An 8938-nucleotide genomic window follows, 5' to 3' on the forward strand; every position below is an offset into this window, starting at 1 on the left:
ATCAGTGAGATACACAGGAATAAGATTTATGAAGCTGTGGAACATACAACTATTAAAATAGAGAGAGGAAACCAACATCGCCTAATAAAATGTGTTCTTCGCAGTGAAAAGTGTGAGCCAACCTTAGGGATGCCTCACAAATGTCATATTATTTTCTGTAACTATACTGTCAGTAGCCCAAATTTACTGTGACCCTAAACCTTTAAAGAAAAGCATATTAAGTCCCTTTTTTTTATGTGTCTGCTGTTCCTGGCAATCTCAGCCTGACCTGGGTAGTCTAGAAGGAATCTAGTCCCCTTGAGAGTTATCAAATTGCCAACATGGTTTTTCTTCTCAAAATATCAGTAACATTGTGATTCCAGTGAAAACATTATTTTGCCCAAAAAATAATGCAGTTCGTCATTTCTTCAGGAAGCTGGTGTTTTGTGCTCAGCCCGGCAATCCTTGCCTTGGGTTACAGAGTGGAATTATCGGAGCACGGATGCAATGCTAAGTCAGTGCCCCGTAACCAAGGCTTTCATCAAAGATGGACCTGATGCGTGACAAAAATAAGCACAAGATAACATGTACCGAAAGCCAGTCACGTGTCAAGGTCAGAGTGAATAACAAAAATAGCCAAGGAAGTGTAGGGTTGGTCCAGGAAGACTTGCAGAAGTTTTGAGCTGGATATAAGAAAACATGACGGTCACCAATCATGAGAAAATGCACGGCTTTGCAAGGATAACTCCTCTTAGGACGGTTCCAAATCCCACCTGCTGTGAGTCTTTAAAAGGTGCCTTTTCAGGCTCTTCCTGACATAAGCAAAGCAAAATCCCAAAATACCTTTTGATATTTACAGATTTCATAATCCGGCCAGTGCCCGGACAAATATTGAGCGCCGTGGGGGGACTGTAAACTGCACCGTGCTGAGTCCTACTCTGGCCCACTGCCTCCCAGAAACGCCTTCCTCGTGGCCTCTGGAGAGTGGCACACAGGCCTCCGTCTCTGGCGCCCGAAATTGGCAGGAACTGCCAGGGTGGTGACCGAGCCAATTTTGAGAAATCTGAGGCGGCTCTGTCATTTGAGGCTATCTAGCCCCACACCTCCCAGTAAACACCAATGCTCCCAGATCCAGGGGATACAGACACACATCCAGGAAGATATGTAAACATGTTTTCCCCTCAGATCGCCGTATTTCCCGTGTCCGGCCAAGCCAGAAATATAGCAAGCGCAACCTCTCTTCTGCAGGGTACTTTTCCACTTCCCGCTGGGTCTCGGCCAGAACACAGAATTGCAGCAATGAGCAGTAATAAAAATCTGGGCCTCCTCCAGGAAACGTGTCAAACCATTCAGCCTATTCTCCCCAGGTTCATGAGCAGTGACGGTCGCTGCACGGGTCATGGACTTTCCTGTCCGTGTCGTGTGAGTGGCAATGGCTGGGGAAAATGGGGGCAGGAAACACGGAGCCCCTCCTCCTGCCCCTCGGGTCCCAGTAACTGCGATCATGTGTTCTGTAGGTTTCTGAGTCGAAGCCGCCTGTTCGGGGTAAACTGAGGTCCAGGTCCCAAGAAGCACCACTCTCCACTCCTGCAGTCAGCTTCCAGCCCAGACCCTTCAGGAGCTGTGTCGTGCGCGGATGCTGAGCCTGCAACGGTCCGCCCACTGCGGCTTCGTAACCCTCCCAAAGCCCCTCCCCATGCCAGGCACGGGCTCTGTTTCCACTCTCCCCGAGGGGCTCAGCACACGGAGGGGACAAGCGTGACGCAGACAGCCGCGATGGCCTCCCCTTCCCTGATCCCTTAGAAATTCGGAGTTTTGGAGCAGGAACAAATGTTTGAACACATCTCTGTTTTTCTATTATGATCGTGCCATTCAGTCCTCATGAGCTTGATATGAACTCCAGCAGCCAGTCTGTGAGATGATAGTCGTAATGAAATGCTTCGTGCAGGTGAAGAGGCTTAGCTCACATGGCCGTTGCTGTTAAATCCCTAGTAGATCAGTGTTACTAGTCCTTGGTGCTTTTCCGTGGAGAGCATTTTCAGGTAGACTGTGGAATGAGTCAAGCTATCAGTGCAGGGCGAGCAATTAGGACAGAGTGGGGGTGGGGGGAGGAGGCCCCCGTCTGGAGCTCACGCCAGCTGAGGGGACAGCAGAAGTGGGTAAGGTTCCCTTTGTTTTCACTGGGCTTTGGGCACCTTCCGGGGAATCTGGAATTCCTGCGGTCTGGAAATGAGTTCAACAGCAATCACTCCTTCAGCATATACTTTTGGATTTCTGACATTTCAAAGAGAACAGTTTTGAAAACTGGGTTGTATACAAACCAGTCTTTTAAACACACTTGAGTGCTCAAAAAAAAAAAACCAAAACCGAAAACACTCACTCTTTGCGATCTTAAGAGCAGGAAGGTACAGATATTTCAAACTCAGGCAAAAGAAAATAAGAAACTGTGGAACTTCTTAGTACCATGTTCGAGGGTATTCTCTTACTGCAGAAACTTTCAAATGCGGGCTTGGAGTGGAAGAACCACCCATAGGTGAAGTTCATCAACACGTACCAAGCTGAAAAAGTCACGTTCTTTCTCATATAAAGTTCTAAAGCAGATGAGTAATACCCCCTAGAATGGAGTTAGATGAATTAATTCGGCTAACCTGAAATTGTATGGTGTTTTTATGGCACAATCTGGTCTCAGCTCAGTGGTGGGAAACAGGCGTGAAGAGACCCTGGCCCTGAGTGCTCCAGCCCTGATACTGTTTTAACGCCAGGTCACATCGATGTAATCAGCAATCCCAGTCCCAGGAGTAAGAGATGTGCATTTCCTCAAGTTCATGGTCAATAACTCTGCCCGCATGGACAACGCCTTCCCTTCTCACCAGGGGCTGGAATGCTGCCACCTGGGAATGGACGATGATGATGGATGGGTGGGGTCTCCACCCAGTGCAGCATCCTGGTGGGGGTGGGGGGACCAGCAGGGGCCAGGAGGGACTGTTCCCTTGTCTCTGCAGGTGGGGACCCTNTGCCTTCGGGATGGCTCTCGGGGCTGCTCAGTCTGCTTTTCCACGTGTGTGAAGTCGCAGGAAAGGGCTCCTTTCCGGGCAGTTACAAAGCATTAGAACGACTCGGTGGTTGCAGACACCACCCAGCCCGACCCTCCCCTTTTTACCCAAGGACACTGAGGCCGAGGGGTGGGTGAGCGCACAGAGAGGTGGCACAGCTAACACAGCTCAGGGTCCCGCCTCCGCCTCCCGAGCAGGGCTGAGTCCCTGCAGCTGGGGTGGGGGTTCCCTGGGGGAGGGAGAGCAAGACCAACCAGGACGGCATCACGGGCAGGACCAGGACCAAGAAGGCGCACGGGGCGGGGGCCTTGAGCGGTGCGGGAACTGCTCAGAGATGGAGGGCCGTGTGCGGAGCCTCACACCAGTGGCCCAACCCCTGCCCTTGGAAGTTCCCCGGTCCCCTCACTCTGAGCTCTTTCCCTGCAGTGAGCACCTTCCACCCTGCAGCAAGGCCCTTCCTGCTGCCCACAGCCTCCCCACCCCTGCCCTCCTCCGAGAGGATCCCCAAAGGCTTTCATTCGTGGGTTTAGCATCCTGCCCTCGTCCACAAAAGGCTCCAGCCGCTCTCAAGAATCTGGAAGGGTGTGAGGCCCCAGGTGTGTTTTTCCTATTTGTTACCCTGTGTTCTTTGACCTTCTGGCTGCGATCAGTCGGCATTTCCATCCGCTGTCATGGCCGCATGGCTCTTCCTACTTGAGGAAGCAATGGCCCTCCGTTCTCTCTGCCCATCCCACCCTGCCCAGCCCTCGGGCCAGATGACCCTCTCTTCACACCCCTGTCCACTTCCCCTGATCGACGCCTCACAGGGCTCCCCAGCACCTGGCAAAGTCGAACCTCTTCTGCGGACACTCAAGCCTGCGCCACGCGACTGTCAGCCACTGTCCTGAGCAGTGACAGCCATCCCAGCCAGGGGGGCCAGAACACTCCCTGTCCCCTCTCACCCCCTGCCCTTGAGGATCGAGATGCGTGATGCACACACCTGGCCCATCGGGAGGAATATCAGAGCGGGGTGGCTCTCTCGGGGTGGGGGACCGGTGATGAAAGGAGATTGTCCTGTTCCCACAGCCCGCCCGGCCCCTCCGGCCTCCCCTCCGTCTCCTGGATATCCCAGGAGGTAGGGCTTCACCCCTGTCCCTCTGGAAAGAACCACCACACCAGACCCCTCTTCCGTGCCTCACGCTCCTTTGCGCTCTCCGAGCAGGCAGCCTGACTTGACGCTATGAGCCAGTGGGCTCTGGGCCCTCGAAGGGCGCCGCACACTGAGTTTTCACCCAGTCTTACCATCTTTTCCCTTCCCGGCGTCAGACACCGAGTGACTGGGGTGAGAACACATAGGTGATGGTGAGACAGGTGTGGGCGGGTCGGGCTCAAGGGAACGTTGGATAAATGAAGCCAGAGGAGTGTCCAGAACTGTGTCCAAGAGGCCCTATCGCACCCAAATACCACCCTGCTCGTCAGGCTGGAGGGGGTGGGGAAGGAGTGAGGAAGACGGGCGCAGAGCAAGACAGAGGTGGGGAGGCCCTGGAGGTGGGCTGGGGACAGGCCAGAGGGCCCGGTGCCGGTTGTGCCGCGGGCTGCGTCAGCCAGCGCTCCCCCCGGAACAGATCCAGGAGGGTGCATGTGTGTGCACAGGGAAAGATCTATTTTTAGTAGTTGCTTCCTGGGATTGTGAAGGCTCAGCAAGTCCAAAATCCGCACGGCAGGTGGAGACTCAGGAAGCACTGATATTTCAGCTGAGTCTGAAGACCGTCTTCTGGCAGAATTCCCTCCTCCTCCGCCTTGGGGAAGCCAGTCGTTTGTGTGTTTTTTTAAGGCCTTTAACTGATTGGATGAGGCCCACCCACATTATGGACAACAATCTGCTCTACTCAAAGTCTACTGATTTATTTTATTTTTATTAAGTTTTTCATTTTACTTTCAGTATTAACATACAGTGTTATATTAACTTCGAGCATACAATACAGTGATTCAACAATGTTATACAGTACTCAGTGCTCCTCAAGGTACGTGTGCTCGTAACCCCTGCGCCCTTTCCACCCACCTTCCTACTTGCCTCCAATCCGGTAACCATCAGTTTGTTCTTTAGACTTAAGAGTCTATTTTTTTAATCTCTTTTTTCCCCTTAAATTCCACATGAGTGAAATCATGGTATTTGTCTTTCTCTGACTTATTTACTTAGCATTATACTCTCTACCTCCATCCACGCTATTGCAAATGGCAAGATTGCATTCATTTGTACGACTGAGTAATATTCCATTGCATGTTACCACGTCTCCGTTCTCCATTCATCGGTTGATGGACACTAGGGCTGTTTCTGTATCGTGACTATTGTAAATAACGCTGCTGTAAACACAGGAGTGCATATATCCCTTTGAATTGGTAGTTTCATACTCTTTGGGTAAATACCCAGCAGTGGAATTCCTGGATCATAAGGTAGTTCTATTTTTAATTTTTTGAAGAACCTCAATATATTTTGTGTACTAACTCTTTATCTGAAAGGTCATTTGCAAATATCTTTCTCCCATTCCATTGGGTGCCTTTTAGTTTTGTTGATTGTTTCCTTCCCTGTGCAAAAGCTTTTTATTGTGAAGTCCCAGTAGTTTATTTTTGTTTTTGTTTCCCTTGCCTCGGGAGACATATCTGGAAAGAAGTTGCTATGGCCCATGTCAGAGAGGTCACTGCCTTTGTTCTCCTCTAGGATTTTTATGGTTTCTGGTCTCACATTTAGGTCTTTCGTCCATTTTGAGTTTGTTTTTGTGTGTGGTGTAAGAAAGCGGTGCAGGTTCAATTCTTTTGCACGTCGCTGTCCAGTTTTCCCAGCACCATTTGTTGAAGAGACTGTCTTTTTCCCATTGGATCCTCTTTCCTGCTTTGTCAAAGATTAATTGACCGTATGATTATGAGTTCGCTTCTGGGATTTCTGTTCTGTTCCATTGATCTCGTGTCTATTTTCGTACAAGTACCATACTGTAATAGAACATGAAGTCTGGGATTGCGATGCCTCCAGTCTTGTTTTTCGACATTGTTTTGGCTATTCAAGGCCTTCTCTGGGTCCATACACATTTTAGGATTGTACTGACTTTTGCTGACCATGAGGGAATTGAGGCCCAGAGATATTAAGGGATTGGTGCAAAGCTGCATAGCAGTCAAGTGACAGAGTCTTTGGGCCCAGGGCTCAGCAACTCCAGCGTTCGGGGTGTCTTTCCCAGGGACCGTCCCCAGTGAGACTGTGGGCAAGCCAGTGTGGGACCCCCGTGAGTTCCCCCCGAGAGCACTTTCGTCCCCTCTCCAGGCCCGTAGCCACCGGCCACAGCCCCTGTCCCCAAGCTCCACTCCGTCGGCACCTTCATGCGATGACCTCCCGCAGTCCTTGGGGACTTGGGGACGTGCCAGGTTCCGGGGCTGACAGGCACACAGCTGACTTGCACGGCTTGCTGGGGACAGGTCCCGGGAGTCCGCTCTCCTCCTGTCACCCCTCGCCCCTTCACCGTTCCCGACAACCGCCCCACCCTCCCCTGCGGTCGCCTCCCCTATAAGCTTTCTGATTGGAAGTAGCAGGCAGTGGTTACTTGGGCCGGGTGAAGAGGGAAAGGAGCTGTCCTTGCAAAGCAGTCACATCCAGTTAGCGCTGGGAGGGGGGGGTTTGGGGGCGCGCAGTGCACAGCCAGCCCCGCCCCTTACTGGGCACCACTCAGCACATCCCAGGTCATGGCTCCCTGTGGCCTCTGCTACCCGAGGCACAGCCTGGGGACAGCAGCGTGGGCGTCACCTGCAGGCTGCCTACTGAGGATCCCACCCCTCCCTCGGGGCGACTCAACCAAGATCTGCATTTTAACAAGACGTGACTTAGGCCACAAACAGGACTTATTCAAATATACCCTTCAAAAAACGCCAAAAATAAGACAAGCTACATAAAATAATGATAGTATCAGGTGTTTGTTTTTTTTCAAATTCAGCAACATTTTGAAGAACACTGTTGAGCATTGGAAAAAAAACTGAAAGTGAGGTACAAAAGGCAAATTACAAAGATTTTCTTAATTTTAAGTGAAACTCCCTTTAACTTTTTATTTATCTGCTAGTCATTTTGACCTGCCATAATTTTTGCTTGGCTCATTCGGTGCTCTTGCAGTAGAAAATACTGCTGCCGTAAATTATAAGCTTTTAAAGCTCCTGTGCAGCAACAAAGGAAAGCTTAAGTGTAATAGATACTTGTTGCCATCATGCCCAAAACATCAGCCACGTCTGGTCACGCAGTGGATTTGTTGCCTCATGATCACGGGGATGTTCTGTCACTTTATGGGCTCCTGAGAAAGGCTGTTCACATGATGATTACTTAAGACCGTCAGAACTATAATGATTCTGGAAGAGTCCTTTGCCAGCGATGTCTCTGCCCAGCTTTTCAAAATCTATGTATACGAAGCTCAAAAACAAAATCCACGGTGTGTAACAGAAATTCACAGAGAGAGAGAGACTTACTTGCCCTTTGTAATTTTATTCTTTAAAACCTCTTGTAGGATGCCTGCTCTTCTGACTTTCATTCCTAAGTCATAAACAACAGGGCAGGGGTAAGACCCTGAGCTGATGATGCCCTGGAGAGAAAACGACCCTCACATGGCAGCATTCACCAGTCCCTGTCACTGCCCACTGGCTCAATCCATTGACAAAAGATTATTGATTTCTTAATTTCTCTTGCTTTCCCCTCCCACCCTCCGTATCACAAGCCCTTTGGCTCTATTTCAAAATCTGTCTCCAACCAGCTCTGTCTCCCCTTCCTCGCGGGCTCCTGACGCCCAAGGCTGCCGCAGGCAGCGTTCCGGAACAGCAGAGACCTGTGATATGTCCCTGCTCCTGCCTCTGTCCCCTACAAGTTATTCTTCATACAACTGCAGTTTTAATTTTTTTAATATTTATTTATTTTTGAGAGACAGGCAGACCATGAGCATGGAAGGATGGAGAGAGAGAGAGACACAGAATCTGAAGCAGATTCCAGGCTCTGAGCTGTCAGCACAGAGCCTGACCCGGGGCTCGAACTCATGAACTTTGAGATCATGACCTGAGCCGAAGTCGGACACTTAACTGACTGAGCCACCCAGGCGCCCCCTATACAACTATTTTCAAGGTGTTTGAGGAAAACCTGATTAGCTACTCCTTCAAACTGTATTTTAAATAGACAGACTAGAAGACACAGTAATTCTGTTATGAAAGAATTCACTGAACGACTGGTCAATCCCTGGTAGGCATGGAGGGGAATTTCCCTAAGTTGTGCCTGTAAGACCTGTGTATGCCTTTAGGAGGCTGTAGTCATGTTACTGGGGAAATATTACTCGAATCCAAACAGAACGGACTCAGATTAAAAAAAAAAAAGTGCTATGGTTAAGAGATGCTGAAGAGGGAATTTCTCCACAGGTGTCTGAGAAGTTCCTGATAATGTACAGGGGTCAGTGAAGGTGACATTAGGGTCCCCCCAGGTCTGGGCACCGGGGGGAGGGGGGCTTCCCCTGGCTGGCTGGAGCCTGACATCGGAGTCAGAGTCTGTGCCGAGGTCTCACATCCAGAGATCCAGCCTTTCCCCTGTCCGGGGTCTCAGCTTGGGGACACGTAGTCTATTTAAAGTCCCCGAGTCTGGGATGGAGGCTTGAGATGTGACAACGCATGTGCTTCCTCAGGCAGGAGGCTGGTCTCAGCTGCCTTCCTGGGCCGCCCCTTTCCTCTGCCCACTCCCCCCGCCCCCGTATCCCAGCTGCTGCCACACACCGAGCAGGTGGGGAGCGTGGGAGGGAAGAGGGGCCAGGCGGGGGCTACGGCAGGGTCAACACCAACTGGGTCCGATGGCCCGACATGGTCACTTTAACAGTCCAGACGCTGTCATGTTCCTATCAGCCCCCCCCCCCCCCCCCCTCTCTCCC

Source organism: Crocuta crocuta, unplaced genomic scaffold (genome assembly GCF_008692635.1).
Source record: "Crocuta crocuta isolate KB4526 unplaced genomic scaffold, BGI_CrCroc_1.0 scaffold32, whole genome shotgun sequence".
Taxonomy (NCBI): Eukaryota; Metazoa; Chordata; class Mammalia; order Carnivora; family Hyaenidae; genus Crocuta; species Crocuta crocuta.